At 41.5% G+C, this 14957-nt stretch overlaps 1 protein-coding gene and 1 pseudogene across 1 annotated transcript in view; one reads left to right on the top strand and one right to left on the bottom strand.

The window, feature by feature from the left end:
• Positions 1-14957, bottom strand: part of LOC101426998 (aldo-keto reductase family 1 member C1) — an 87264-nt gene that overhangs the window by 39891 nt on the left and 32416 nt on the right. The window lies entirely within an intron of this gene.
• The window catches only part of LOC101438291 (aldo-keto reductase family 1 member C23-like protein), a 42660-nt pseudogene that overhangs the window by 6950 nt on the left and 20753 nt on the right, over positions 1-14957 (top strand).

Below are 14957 nucleotides of genomic sequence, written 5' to 3'. Positions count from 1 at the left end.
GAGAACCTTATGTAGAGTGAAGTAACCCAGGCATTGAAGGACAAATACTACATGACCTCAATGATATGCAGTAAGTAAACCAAGCTGCCTCAGAGAGCTAGAGATTGGGTGACAGGCTTAAAGGAAATTGGGGGGTAGAGGATGGACGCATGCTGACACCTACATAGGTGAAATCTAGGATAAGCTGGAGGTAAGTATTTGTACAAGGAAGGGATAAAATGGGGGCATAGGATTACCTTTGGGTGGGGCTTTGCATGCTTGAGGGGGGCTAGGGATGGGCGGATGGGTAATATTGCCCAAGAAATTGGCGGGAGGATGGGACAACATATGAACATAGGAGATTGTCAGGTATTTGTCAGGAGAGTATAATGCTGATAAAACTTTTTCAAAAATATAGTAAGGAAGGTTACCTATTTAAGATGCTTAAAGGGGATAATCTGATGCAGGACAGCTTTCTTGGGAGTGTGTGAGTCCTCATTTTGCCATAGTGGATTATATCACTGGACAGAGACCCATATAATGAGAGTGAAGATATATTCACATCCTGGGGAGGACTGATGTTCTCAAATAGAGGGAATTGTATCTCTCGAGAGAAATGGTGGCTCCCAGTGCATTAGGGCAGCTGAGCATGTCAAACCTTCAACACTGCTGCAAGTATCTCTGAACATGGCCCTTAAAGCATTGAAGATTGACTGTCACTGTGGGCCCTGAGGTGAGGGAGAAAGAGGTATTGAATAGATGTAATCAATGTAGCTGTGTGGGCAATAGAAGTCTCCCACAAGAGTCCCCAAAGATGGATATAATGCATGTTAAATTACACCAAAAATGTATAGGGGCTGATAGGCTAAAATGTAAATCATAATGTAAAACATAAGATAAATAAAGCTTTAGAAAATTGTATAGTCCAAAACATAAACCACACTCTAAACCCAAATGTTACCTTGTTTGAAAGCTATTGTCTCAATATCTGTACATCAGTTTCAGTAATATAGTATAAAAGATTATTGCTGTGGAAGGGAAAAGGGCTTTCTGTTGGATATGTGGGAGTACTGTACATTGTATATATGAATTACTGTGATCTAAAACTTCTGTGAAGATAAGCTTAATAATTAGGGGAAAAAAAAGAAAAAGAAAGGACGTACACCCTGAGGAAAAGACGGAAGAAGTTGCCTTGCCAATTTGCATACAGGGCAACACTTATTGCAGTAATGGAAGGCAAAACATCAAAAAAACAAAGCTTTTGCATTTTTCAATTTTTTAATACCCCAATTCATTTTTACCTTAATTTCTCTAAATTAATATGAATTCTATATCTAACCTTTAAACTCATCACTATATTCCATTTTACTATTAATGAAACCTGGCAATATATTGGGCTTCATTTTTTCAGGAAGTTTTGGATCACAGAGTGGTTCAGCAATGGCAGGGGAGGAATACTGGTGTGGGATGTTATTGACAGGGGACACATGGTTGGCAGGGAGTTTTCCAGGGCATATATTCAGGGTACATAAGTATGTTTGGATATTTTCATAGTCGAAACAATTAAAAACAACAACTGAGGGAGTGCTGAGTTCATAGCCAGGGGAGCTCTATCACAATCCCTAAAGGAACAGCAACAATCCCCCAAGTGCAACAGCAGAGACCTAAAAAGAAGGAAGGTCCAACCATGAGCCCTAGATACTAATGACTATGCTTGTAAGCCTGTGCACCTGAAATAAGAACACGGTCTAGACCTGCAGGGTGCCTAAGAGTTACCTCCCGAGAGCCTTTGTGTTGCTCAAATGTGGCCAGTCTTGAAGCCAAACTCAGCATGTAAATGTGTTGCCTTCCCCCCAGCATGGGACATGATTCCCGGGGATGAGCCTCCCTGGTGCCGAGGAATTACTATCAGGTACCAGCTGATGATGTAACTAGAAAATGACCTTGAATGAAAGGGTCAACTCGGACCAGCAGAACATCTCAGTCTACATATAATACCAGGAGTTAAAAATGCTTTTTGACCTGAATAAAAGGGGGAAATGGAAAGGACAAATGAGTTTATAAGACTATGAGTCTCCAAAAAGAGCCGGGAGGTTATCAGAGGGGTTGCCCTTATGCACACCTGAGCAGATTCCCAGAGACAGATAAAAGTAGATGCAACCCCAAATATTGGTTCTTCTCAGGGCTGCAGAGACCCACAGGTTCTATGGTCATGGCAGATGGAGTTCAGTGCCATGTCAGTTGGCTCTACTTTGGAGTTTGTGTTTCTGTGTGATGGAGCTGGACTGAGATGTGATCTTGTCCACAAGCCTCTCCTGTTTCTTTTACTCGAACTGTTGTTGGTACTGGGGTTTAATCTATACCCAGGGGACCTGAATCTCTGGACTGACCATGTGATAGCCAGGCTCTGGGCCTCAACAGACTTGCAATTCCTACACTCTGGTTTATTGGACTTACCCCACTCATCTAACATGGAGGTGAAGAAGGTCAACCTCCATACCAGGGAGCCAAGAGTGCCTACAACTGAAAGCAGGAGAATCTCAGCCAGGATCCATGTGGAATCTAAGCACCCTCTTGATATAGATGTGGAGTGAACACGGCCATTCCAGGGTCCACAGGATGGAGGAATAAAGTATGGATTAGAGTGGACTTACTGATAATCTATTCATGAACTATTGTGATTAGTAATCAAAGAAAATGTGGCATTGGTGTGGAGAAAATGGCCATTGTGGCTGCTGGGGGTAGGGAGTGGGAGAAAGAGATGTGATGTGGGGGCATTTTCGGGGGTTGGAGTTGTCCTGGGTGGTGCTGCAGGGACAGTTACCAGACATTGTATGTCCTTCCATGGCCCACAGGGTGGACTGTGGGAGAGTGTGGGCTATGCTGTGGACCATTGACCATGAGGTGCAGCAGTGCTCAGAGATGTATTCAGCAAATGCAAGGAATGTCTCATGATGATGGAGGAGGTTGTTGTTATGGGCGGAGGAGTGGGGTGAGGGGGTGGGGAGTATTTGAGACCTCATATTTTTGAATGTAACATTAAAAAATAAATAAAGACAAAAAAATAAGTTAATCTGCCGGGGTCTTGGTCAACTTCCCTTCCACAAAAAATTGTACTGGTCCATTACATTTTTGACAGTATGCTGATTGGACCTAGTGAGCAGGAAGTACTCCAGTCTTATTTGTAAGACTGGTATGTGAAATGGGGTTGGAAGTACATCTGAAAGAAATAAGGGGCATTCTGCCTCAATGAAATTTCTAGAGGTCCAGTAGTGCATGACATGTTAAGATATCCATTCCAAGGTGAATGATAAGTTGTTGCATGTGGCTCTTTCTACACCCACAAAGGGGCACAGCACCTAGTGACCTCTTTGGAGTTTGGAGGCAATATTGTATGTGTGCTGTTCTTGCTAGTTTTGTATGGCCTCTAGAACAAGAGTAGCCTGCAATATGTCCAGTCTTCCATGCAAGCTGTTCTGTCACTTGGGTCATATGTTGTAGCAAATGTATTGGCTCTTGAAACACCAGTGGCAGATGAAGAATTTGTTTGGAGTATTTGGAAGGTCCAAAAGTTGAATCACAGTGCAGGTATTAGAATTTTGGAACAAAGTCCTATAATCCACTGAAAAGGCAATAATCCAGGAGATAAATACTCTCCTTTTTAAGAACAACTTTCAGCTTCCTAATTGTCTTTATTAGAGAATAGATACTTGAGATTACTAAAACAGGCTGAGAGTCCCATCATAAACTGACTTTTATTTGACCTAACTAGTTGAATAGTATATGTGGTTGAATAGAAGAAGAAATGACCAGCGACATAAGTATATACTGATCCAGTGATTTGGATGGATGGTATAGAACTTAGAAGGAACGTAATTGTAAAATTTGTGACAAGGACATCTGTGGAAAAAGTAGGTGGATAAATTTCTCTGAATGGACAAAAACTGCAAAGAAACTTTGACCCATGTTAATGATCACCAAAGGGTGACCTTAGCAGATGAGGATTTTCTTTTTGTGTTAGTAGAGAGTTACCCCATTCTATGGATAGCTGTTCATTTCTCTCCCAAGGCACTCCTATCATTGCCCAATAAGATCATAAACAAAGTTTCCCTAGTGACAGGGATGGAGATTATGAATTGGATCAGTAACATGGGCTTCCACTCACCAAGGCTGACCTGGTTAAAGCCACAGGTAAATGTGAAATTTTCCAGTAATGGAGACTGATATTGTGCAACAGTTTGATACAGTTGTGAATTCCAAAAAGAGATATTGGATTATGTTTGTAAACTGGTTTATACCTGTGTGTGATTGAATATGATTAAGCCTTTGATTGGGCCATGTTAGTAGAGTGTTGAGTCCCCATGGCGAAGAACAGAGTTGGAGATTTTGATGTTGGAGTTTTGATTTGGAGTTTGATGCTGGGGTCTTGAGCTGGAACCCCAGGATGTAAACTCACAGAGGAAAGAAAAGCAAGTTCCAGGAAGAGAGCACCTGAGCCAGGAGAAGAACACAGAGGAATTGAGATGGCTCCTTAGACACAGCAGAAACCCCAGGGAGACAGACAAAGCCATTCACCTAATAGTCTACAGCTGAAAATGTGGAGAGAGACAAAGTCTGGAGAGCCTCATATTCTACAGCTGACCTTGTGGAGAAAACAGAGGAACTGATCCTAGAGAGAAGCAAGACCTGGGAAGAGAGAAACCCACGAAGCCTCAACCTTGGCAGACATCAGCAGCCATCTTGCCCAAACACATGGAAATAGACTTTGGTGAGGGAAATAACTTAGGCTTTATGGCCTGGTATCTGTAAAATTCTACCCCAAATAAATACCCTGTAAAAATTCAATAGATTTCTGGTATTTTGCCTCAGCACCCCCTTGGCTGATGGGTATCCCCAGTCACTGGGGACACATTCTGTCCCCAGTATGGCCTCATTCCCCCAGGTCAGGTACCCTGGTGGTAGCTAGATCACATTAGACCACTTTCATCATGGAAAGAGCAGCATTTTAGTCTTTCTGGAATAGTTACTAGTGGTACCAACTTGCCTTCCCTGCAGGCAAGGTTTATGCCAAAACTACCATCTATGGATTTAGATAACCTTATCCACCATCCCAGTATTCCATACAGCATTGCTTCTAATCAAGGAACTCACTTCACAGAAAAATGAAAGGTGTCAATGGGCCCCTGCACTTGGAATTCCTTGGACTTACCATGTTTCTCGTCTTCCTGAAACAGCTAGATAGATAAAGGGTGGAATAGCCTTTTGAAGAGTCAGTTACAGTGCACTTAGGTAGCAATAACTTGCACAGTTCAGACATGGCTCCCTATGAAGTCTCTCTCCTTTCATTTCCTATCCTTTTGCCCCTCCTTTATTTTTCTTCATAGTACTTCTCATCATTTGATGTGCTCTTCATCCTACATGTATAGAAGTTAATCCCCTCCTCGAAAGTAAGCTCCATGAGGTCACGAATATTGTCTGTTTTTTTTTTAAAGATTTATTTATTTATTTATTTAATCCCCCCCTCCCCCAGTTGTCTGTTCTCTGTGTCTATTTGCTGCGTCTTGTTTCTTTGTCCGCTACTGTTGTCGTCAGCGGCACAGAAGTGTGGGCAGTGCCATTCCTGGGCAGGCTGCACTTTCCTTCGTACTGGGCGGCTCTCCCTTCAGGGCGCACTCCTTGCATGTGGGGTTTCCCCACGTGGGGGACACCCCTGCGTGGCAGGGCACTCCTTGTGTGCATCAGCAGTGCACATGGGCCAGCTCCACACAGGTCAAGGAGGCCCGGGGTTTGAACCGTGGACCTCCCATGTGGTAGACGGACGCCCTAACCACTGGGCCAAGTCCGTTTCCCTATTGTCTGTTTTTATCACTACTATATTCTTAGAGTCAACTAAGACATTAAGTGGCTACATCTACTTGGTAATTATTGTTTTAATGTTATAACTTGTCACACAATTCTTGAACATTCTACTAAGGGATCATCTTAAAACTTTGTCTGACAAGTTCAGGTTGGGTTAACTGTCCCTCACTATATATTGTCCTATGATTCTATATGTGTCTTTCTGTATTGCATGCATGATGCTCTATTGTGTTTGACTTGACCTGTCTCCCTTGTATCAGTTTTAAGCTGCTACGTTTGTAGAAATGTTTGTCAACATGACACAATTTAGCTATGCATTACATGAAGGGTCCTTCATAGCCTATAATCAAGGTGCCAGCTTCAACTGTTGTAGTCTCATCTGAAGGCTTGATTGGAGAAGCATCCACTTCCAAACTCACTTGGTTGTTGCCAGAACTCAGTTCCTTGCATGTGGTTCGACTCAACGTCTCAGTTCCCTGTTGGCTATTGGCCAGAGTCATCTCCCAATTCCTTGTCACTTAGACTTCTACCTATTGGCTGCTTGCTTCATCAAAGTGTGCAATCTGAGCAGGGAAAAGAGGTGTCGGTTAGCAGGACTGACACATCAATCTTGTAAACCTTATGACAGAATTAATGTCCCCTCACCTTTTCTATATTCTATTGATTAGAAATGAATCACAAGTACAGCCCACACTCAAGAGTGGGATTGTGTTAGGGTATGAATACAAGAGTTGGGGATCATTGTGGACTATCTTGAATTCTGTCCTCTGTTCACTTATGAATTATGAGTATCTTGAGAGCATCATCTGTAATTGGTGTCCTTTAAAAAATATTAGAAAAAGAAGAGGTGCCTGGCAACCTGAGATAAACATCTTTCCCATTATGAAGGGAAGATAGATTCTGTAACAACATGTTATAAGCCATGATATGAGATTATGGAAAAGTATTTGTATAAATTTTAAATGCACATTTTATAAGGCCTCCTAAAAGACAAATAAATATCACAATGGCCTGATACAGCTTCACCAAAGAAGGCCTGCATCACACTGTCCTGTCTTCGTTCAGTGATCAAGATCCTAGACTTCTGATTCAGGAAAATGAAGGCAAAAATGATGTCTCTGCACTACAGAAAAGATTTAGTGAAAAACAGAAAAATATACATGGGGTATTAGACATATCAGTAGCCTATTCAATGACAAGCTCAAGGTTGCTAACATTTAAGGAACAATTTTCTTGTGGATTTGTACAAAATTGACCTAATCCTGTTTATTTCAATAGTTTTAGGAGGGAAAATATAATGGGTATATCTATGAGACCTATGGCTAACGCAAATCCCTTGTCAACCCCTCCCCCCACCTGCATACACGTTGGCTAGGGTAGAGGTTTGGGAACGGATATTCTTTGAGGAGTGTGGATGGAAAACTGAGTGAGTTTATATATAAAAGCAAGTTGTAAGTATGAAACAAACTCTTTCCTTGTACAAATATATTTATTAGTATAATTCTTACTAAAATTTTTTAAAACTGGATTCTTCTCAGATCCTGGAGTTAAGAGTATATTGTGATACTCCAAGGGATATTTAGGCAGATTCCACCTACATTTCATTATTCTCCTGAGTGTATCTCAGTTAAGCCCAACATCAAGGCCTCCTCCAGAAAACAAATTTGTTCCTGGGAGACAGGTAGGTCATAGTGGATATTCACCCAGCAACAACAATTTACCTGATCTAGCAATTCCAGAAAAATTTGCCATATCAACGAATCAGTTACTTAGCAAAGTGCCATTTGCTACAATTGGCCAGGGGACTTTGGTGGATGATTGGCCCTCTTGTTCATGATTCCAATAGTTTTATTCACATACTGTTCACCTGCTGTTGAAAGGGTGGCTCTCATCCTAGGATTATCAGACTGGATAAATGTGTGACAAGCAATGCTGGACAGTTGAGATGGGCAGAAGTTATAAATTGCATATACCCACAGCCTGGGTTAGCAGGACACTGCATCACACAAGGTCAGAAATTGAATTTGGGAATAGACTGAACAACGAGTGGCTGTAGGAATTGGGGTTAGTGATAGCAGGAGGGTGCAGAGAATCCAGGCTCCAGTGGAGGGTGGGACTGGCTTTTGATAACTCCATTAGCTAACAGGAAGCTGATTTCTTTCTCACTTAGAAAAATGAACTATAGTAAATTCTTTGATGAGAAAAGAAAAACAAGTGAAATGGTGCTTATTCTATTCTCACTTGATGTAATGTCCCTTTAAGCACGGCCACTTTTACCATGTTATTTGTTAAAAATTATACAGTGCAGATGGGGCTTCTCATTTGCAGTATGGTCATCTCTTTTGCAGTTAGGGCATGTCTTTTGCTGTTAGGGCATTTCCTTTGCAGTTGGGTTATTGCTTTGGTGTTGTTCAAAAATCTGCTGGAGAAAAGGAAAGAAAGTAGTCCTTGTGTATTTTGAAGGGTGAGAAGCAGTGGATCTCAAACATTGTGTGCAACTAAACAATGCACACTTCATGCCTGTGCTGGGTTTGGCCCCTATTCACCTGAAGAGGTAACAGTACAGGGCTTGGGGTCATGGTTTTAAAAAGAAATTAGTGTGGATGGGTGGTTTCCAGTCTAGGCTGCCGTAGATTCAGCTTCTGTGTGACACTGGGGGATCTGTTTCACCAGGTTAGAGACAGTCCATGGATTAAATCTTCAGTCAGTGCTTCAGGGTTTGAGTTTGGTCACCTACAGATTATTTTGGGCATGACTTTTCCTCTTGTTTCCAACTTCTTAGAAGAAATGAACCTCAGCAGTTAGGGCACTTGCTGTCAGCTGTCTGCTTTAGATTGATTGCAGTGAGTAGCTTCTCTGTACATTTCTATAATTCAAGAAATATTTCTTCCTACCAAGTACAGTAAAGTCCATGTGGTAAGGATCCCTGGCCTTGGCGTTCAGGACTCATATATACTTCAATAACCTCTTATGTAAACCTGTATTCTAGAATCACATTTTTCCTCTGAATATATAATCCTGTCATGTGACTAAAGTGAATATGTAGAAAAGAATTAACAAAGCCATCCACTATCCTTAGTAGTTCCTGCTTACAAGTTTCACCATCTGCAGGCATTATGATCTTGAATTTCAGGAAACGTCCAACTGTCCTCTCATCAAGAACAGTGACTGACTGTGTGTAAAGTGTTTGTACAAACATTGAAAGTTTATGGTGAATCCTCCTTCCTTCACGGGGACTGGAAATTTATTATATGTTAGTCAGAGTGGACTTATATGAGTAGCCTCCTCTAAAGAGCTTGGCAGCTGAGTTTGTAGTGAGCTTACCTGGTAGATAACATTTCCCATATATCTTCAACATTTGACACTGGAGGAGTAAGCAAATTCAATATACCTCCACTGGAGGGAGAATCTTTGAATTCCGCACCTGGTTCCTGTGTACTTAGCCCTATGCACCTTTTCCCTTGGCTGATTTTGTTTTGTATCCTTTCATGGTAATAAATCATAGCTATGACAACAACTATATTCTCAGGCCTTTAAGAACTTCTAGTGAATTGCTTGGTCTGAAGATGGTTGTGGGGACTTCCAATGTCAATGAACTATCATTTCAGTTTTTTCTGGACTGGAAAGTGTTCTTTGGATCCACAACAGTCCAAAGTAAACCTGAGAAAGTCCCAAACATACTGGGATAAATTGTTCAACTTACATGGAGAACTAAGACAAGAAGTGAAGGAATAACTGATTCTGGTGAATCTCTAAGTACTGCCTTCATTGTTCCTCTAGATTTCTTTTATTTATTTATTTATTTTTGTCTTTATTTGTTTTTTTAATGTTACATTTAAAAAAATATGAGGTCCCCATATGCCCTCACCCCCTCACCCCACTCCACCCCCCATAACAACAACCTCCTCCATCATCATGAGACATCATTGCATCATGAGACAATACATCTCTGAGCACCGCTGCACCTCATGGTCAATGGTCCACAGCATAGCCCACACTTTCCCACAGTCCAGCCAGTGGGCCAAGGGAGGACATACAATGTCTGGTAACTGTCTCTGCAGCACCACACAGGACAACTCCAACCCCCAAAAATGCCCCCACATCACATCTCTTCCTCCCACTCCCTGCCCCCAGCAGCCACCATGGCCACTTTCTCCACACCAATGCCACATTTTCTTCAATTACTAATCACAACAGTTCATGAATAGAATATCAGTAAGTCCACTCTAATTCATACTCTATTCCTCCATCCCGTGGACCTTAGAATGGTTGTGTCCACTCCACATCTATATCAAGAGAGGGCTTAGATTCCAGATGGATGCTGGATGCAATTCTTCTGCTTTCAGTTGTAGGCACTCTTGGCTCCCTGGTATGGTGGTTGACCTTCTTCACCTCCATGTTAGATGAGTGGGGTAAGTCCAATAAACCAGAGTGTAGGAGTTGCAAGTCTGTTGGGGCTCAGGGCCTGGCTATCACATGATCAGTCCAGAGATTCAGGTCACCTGGGTATACATTAAACCCCAGCACCAACTACAGTTCCGGTAAAAGTAACAGGAGAGGCTTGTGGACAGAGATCACATCTGAGTCCAGCTCCATCACACAGAAACACAAACTCCAAAGTAGGGCCAACCGACATGGCACTGAACTCCATCTGCCTTGACCATATAACCTGTGGGTCTTTGTAGCCCTCAGAAGAACCAATACCTGGGGTTGTATCTACTTTATCTGTCTCTGGCCTCTAGATTTCTAAGAGTAAAGTAGAGGAGGCCACCAAAGTAGATATTGATGCAGGGTATCATCATATTGATGCTGCCTATGTGTACAAAATGAAGAAGAGGTTGGACGGGCCATCAGTGTCAAGATTATAGATGGCACTGTGAAGAGAGAAGTTATATTCTATTCTTCGAAGTTGTGTGTTGTGGGGAGCCACCCGGAGCTACGTGCATTTGCGGTCTCCAGCAACATGGCGGTTTTCATAACTACGCCTATTCCACCCCTGTGCTTCCGCCTTCTTCTTCCCCTTTTCCCAGTTTCCTGGGCAAAAAGTGTCACGCCTGCACAACAAGATGTTGACCAGCTTTAAAGGGTGTAACAGCATTTTATTGCCTTATAGGGAAGAGCCGCTTCGTCAGCCTATCACCCCCTGCTAATACCCTCCCCTTAGTATATATTCTGATGCTCTACCCTCAGTAAATGGAGACTTGATCAGAATCCTGTCTTGTCTCCGTTTCTCTCGCCTCTTGTCCCCCAATTCCCACTCCCTCTTTCAGGTACCGGTTCGTTTGACCTGCGGGCCAGGTCATTTGGCGCCCGGACACAGGGACCTGAAAACGAGGGATCCAGTGAGGAACGCCGACAGACAGTCCGGCCAGACCAAGTGTAACGTTCAGAAATCAAGAAGGAGAATCAGAGAGTAATAAGAGGATGCCGCGAGGGACCCTGCCTCCCGGTTGCGAAGCCTCGGTAAGTGATCCGCAAATATGGGACAAGCAATGAGTGAGCACGAACTTTTTATTAAGAGCCTCGGAGAGGCGTTAAAGGCGAGAGGAATAAAGGTTAAATTTAAGGAGCTAATAGAATTCTTTAGATTTTTGAGAGAAGTCTGTCCGTGGCTTCCTCAGGAAGGGACCATAAATGAAAGGTGGTGGAGTAGAGTTGGGGACGCTCTCTAAATCCCCCCCGGCAAAAAGTCCTGCTAAATACCGCCCCCCATTCAGACTTGGTGTCTATTAAAATAGATAGCAATGATGAGAGTGCCCCTTCCCCTTGCAAAAATAATATCTCTAAGGGAAGAGCTGGCCCTAATCAGAGGAGGAGAGTTATTAGTAATCCAAACCCTAACGCCCCGTGTACGGATTCCGATAACTCCAGCCCTGAGGCTGAAGAATGCTCTGTTGGTTTCCGACCACCCCCATAAGCACCCCCCGCTTCCGCCCCTGCTAGCCTAGACCCCAATGCAGATCTAAAGTTATGGCTCTCTCTTTTAAAAGAGAGAAAGGATCCACAATCTCAATGCGCAACTCTGCAGCATCAGCTCAACTTAACCCTTCCTCTAAAAAATCCCCTAACTGCCAACTTCCGCAAACCACCCCTTTTTTCATTCCCTGTTATCGAGAGGCCTGGGGGCCCTAATGAGGCTGGTGAGGGGAGCGAGGTTGCTGTTGAACCTGAACCTGAGCGCATCTATAGCCCTTTGCCTTTCAAAACCTTGAAGGAGCTTAAGTCCGCGGTCACCACCTATGGCCCTACTGCTCCGTAACAGTTAACAGGCTCGGGAGATTATGAAACCACTGTGCGACAAGCAAGATATAACCCCAGCCTTTTCTCCCAAATTCAAACCGCAGCCCTTAAAGCCTAGAAAAGGCTGCCTACAGAAGAATGCCCTGCCTCCTCCCTCACTAATATTAAGCAGGGGCCAGAATAACCCTTTTCAAATTTTGTAGGCAGATTGTGCACGGCTGCAGAAAGACTGTTTGGTGATACCAACACAGAAACAGACTTTGTAAAGCAAATTGCCTTTGTAAATGCAAATGTGGCTTATCAGGCCGCAGTTAAACCTTATAGAAAGTAGGAGAACTTGTCTGGTTACTTCAGGCTTTGTACTGAAATTAGCCCTGCCTACCAACAAGGCCTTGATACTGAGGCCACTTTAAAACAGGTTTTACAGCCACGGCCAAAAAGAGGCCCTGGCCCAGCCTCGGGCGCGGGTGCGGGGGGCGCGGCGGGTGGCAGGTGGCATGCAGCTGGAGCCTTCCGGGCCATGGCGCCCTCCCTGCGCTTGGCGGGCACGGGCGTGGGCGCCTGCTGGTTGAGGTCTGCCAGGATCCACGCCACCACGAAGAGCAAGGCACTGTCCCTGCTTCCCATCAGGGAAACGGGAGACAAAGCCAGCCACAAGCCCCAAAATCCAAACAAGCTTATGAGGCAATCAACTTTGTCCCAGCGAACGCCAGCCCCTTTCACAACTTTTCAAACTCCCTGCTGTCTACATGACAATGTAGCTCTGGGCTAGTGAAGGCTAATATAGTTAATCCACTGGAAAGAGAGAGAAACGTGGCAACATTTATGTTTTGTTTTGTTTCCATTCTAGTTCTGATTGGGCTTGCTTAACCAAGATAATAAAATTGGTACCAAGTTTTTATCAAGGTCTAAAGGAAGTTTTCAGTTATAAATCAATAGTTTCCTCCAGAACTTCAAGTCTCAGTTTAATCTTACAGTAATAATCCAAAAATGTGTGTTAATGGTCTGTCTAAACTGCAAAATGAAAACTTAACTACATTTATGCTGCTCAAGTTATTTTAACTGATTGTTGATAACTAATAAAAATGCTTCTGAGCACAAGCTTGCATATTACAGGCAACATGAATTCCAGAAGAAATCTTGAAAGGTATAATCTATGATGTGCTATATAACAGAGGATTTAAAAGCAGCTATACCAAGAAAGTAAGAATTATGAGTCGATTGTAAATACATTGTATGTTTCTGTTAATGTGTTGTAATTGTTTTGTGTTTGTCTGTTCATTCAATGTCAGTGTATATTGTGATACCTCCGGATGGTAAATATAAATTAGTAGATATTTTTAAAAGAGCTCTATTCAAATGGCCAAAAATTAAATAAGCGCTTATATTAATACTTAAGTTTATTATATTAATACATAAGTTTAAATGTTAATAAGATATCTACAATAATAAAAATTGTAAGTCTTGATTAACAAAATTACTATGCCTTTTCATAAAAAATGGTTTTTGCCTAGATTGAAATGAATAACTTATTTTTCTTCACAGGATAATATAAGAATGTAAAACTTAAATGAATATTAAAAAGGTTAAAAGTTTGTGAAAATGCTAACTGAAATGTAATAAGTTTTGCAAAAAGGCGTATTTTGTCCTAAAGTAGGATGGCTAATTTTTCATAAACTCTTGAAACTTAATTTGCATGTGGCAAGTTGTAAAAGGTATTGTGATAACTTCAAGTAAGGGGATGTGTTCTGTAAAGATAAAATTTGTCTTAAATAGTCTATATGGTTATAAATAATTATAAAAGGTTTAATGAAGCATTGTTTACATTAAGGTATTTAAATGGCTAATTCCAAAAGGTCATTATTAAATATATATAAAACTGAATTGATGATGATAATAATAAAAAGTAATTTTATAACAGGAAAGATTGGCAGCAACCAGCCTCCCCTGCCAACTTGCTTCTAGGAAACTGTTTCTAATATTGCATGCTACTAAGTATTTAAAGAAAAGTTCATTTAATATGTTATAAGTTAAATGAAAGGTGTTTTAAAGTGTTACAAAATTAACAACTTTTTCTTTCCCTTAAACCCTCTATTAATTAAAGTCACATGAATAAAAGGTTTCTATAAATGCTTAAAGGTGTATAAAGTTACCAATATTTCAGCATAATATTAAAGAGAAGTACAGTGTAGTTATTCATGGTTTTAATTATTATGAAAGAGTAGGTGTCACAGAAACAACCTCTTATCATAGATTAAATTAACAACACTAGTATGCAGCAATCCCAAACACTGCTAGTTTGTTGCAAAAAGTTAAAGTCCAGCTGTATTGCTATCACTTTGTTTTAAAACTTGCTAAGACTTTCTTTAGTGTCTTCTTAGACAAATCAAGTCCCAACCATCTTGTACAGTATTTACTGATAGTAATAGTAATAAAAAAGCAGCATACGTTACTTCTTGAAAAGAACAGGCTTGGCAAACTCCATTCACGTCTGCTCAGCGTACTGAACTTGCTGCCATCATTAAGGTGTTAACAATATTTAAGAAACCTTTAAATATTGTCTCTAATTCTAAATATGTAAGTCTTACTGTCAAGCATATTAAAACAGCTCATATCTTTGCTACTGATGAGTTATCTCAACTTTTCACTGACTTGCAACATTTTATTAGGTTAAAACATCATCCTATTTACATTACTCATATATACTCTCATACCCCTTTGCCTGGTCCTATGACAGCAAATAATGCAAGGGCTGATTTATTAGTAGGATGTTTGCAGGATGCCATTAAATATCATACATTAACTCATATTAATACTAAGGGACTTAGACATACATTTCCTCAATTAACAAAACATCAAGCTCAAGAAATTATTTGTAC

Source organism: Dasypus novemcinctus, chromosome 20, assembly GCF_030445035.2.
Source record: "Dasypus novemcinctus isolate mDasNov1 chromosome 20, mDasNov1.1.hap2, whole genome shotgun sequence".
Lineage (NCBI taxonomy): Eukaryota > Metazoa > Chordata > Mammalia > Cingulata > Dasypodidae > Dasypus > Dasypus novemcinctus.
This window is presented reverse-complemented; position numbering and strand designations above follow the sequence as displayed.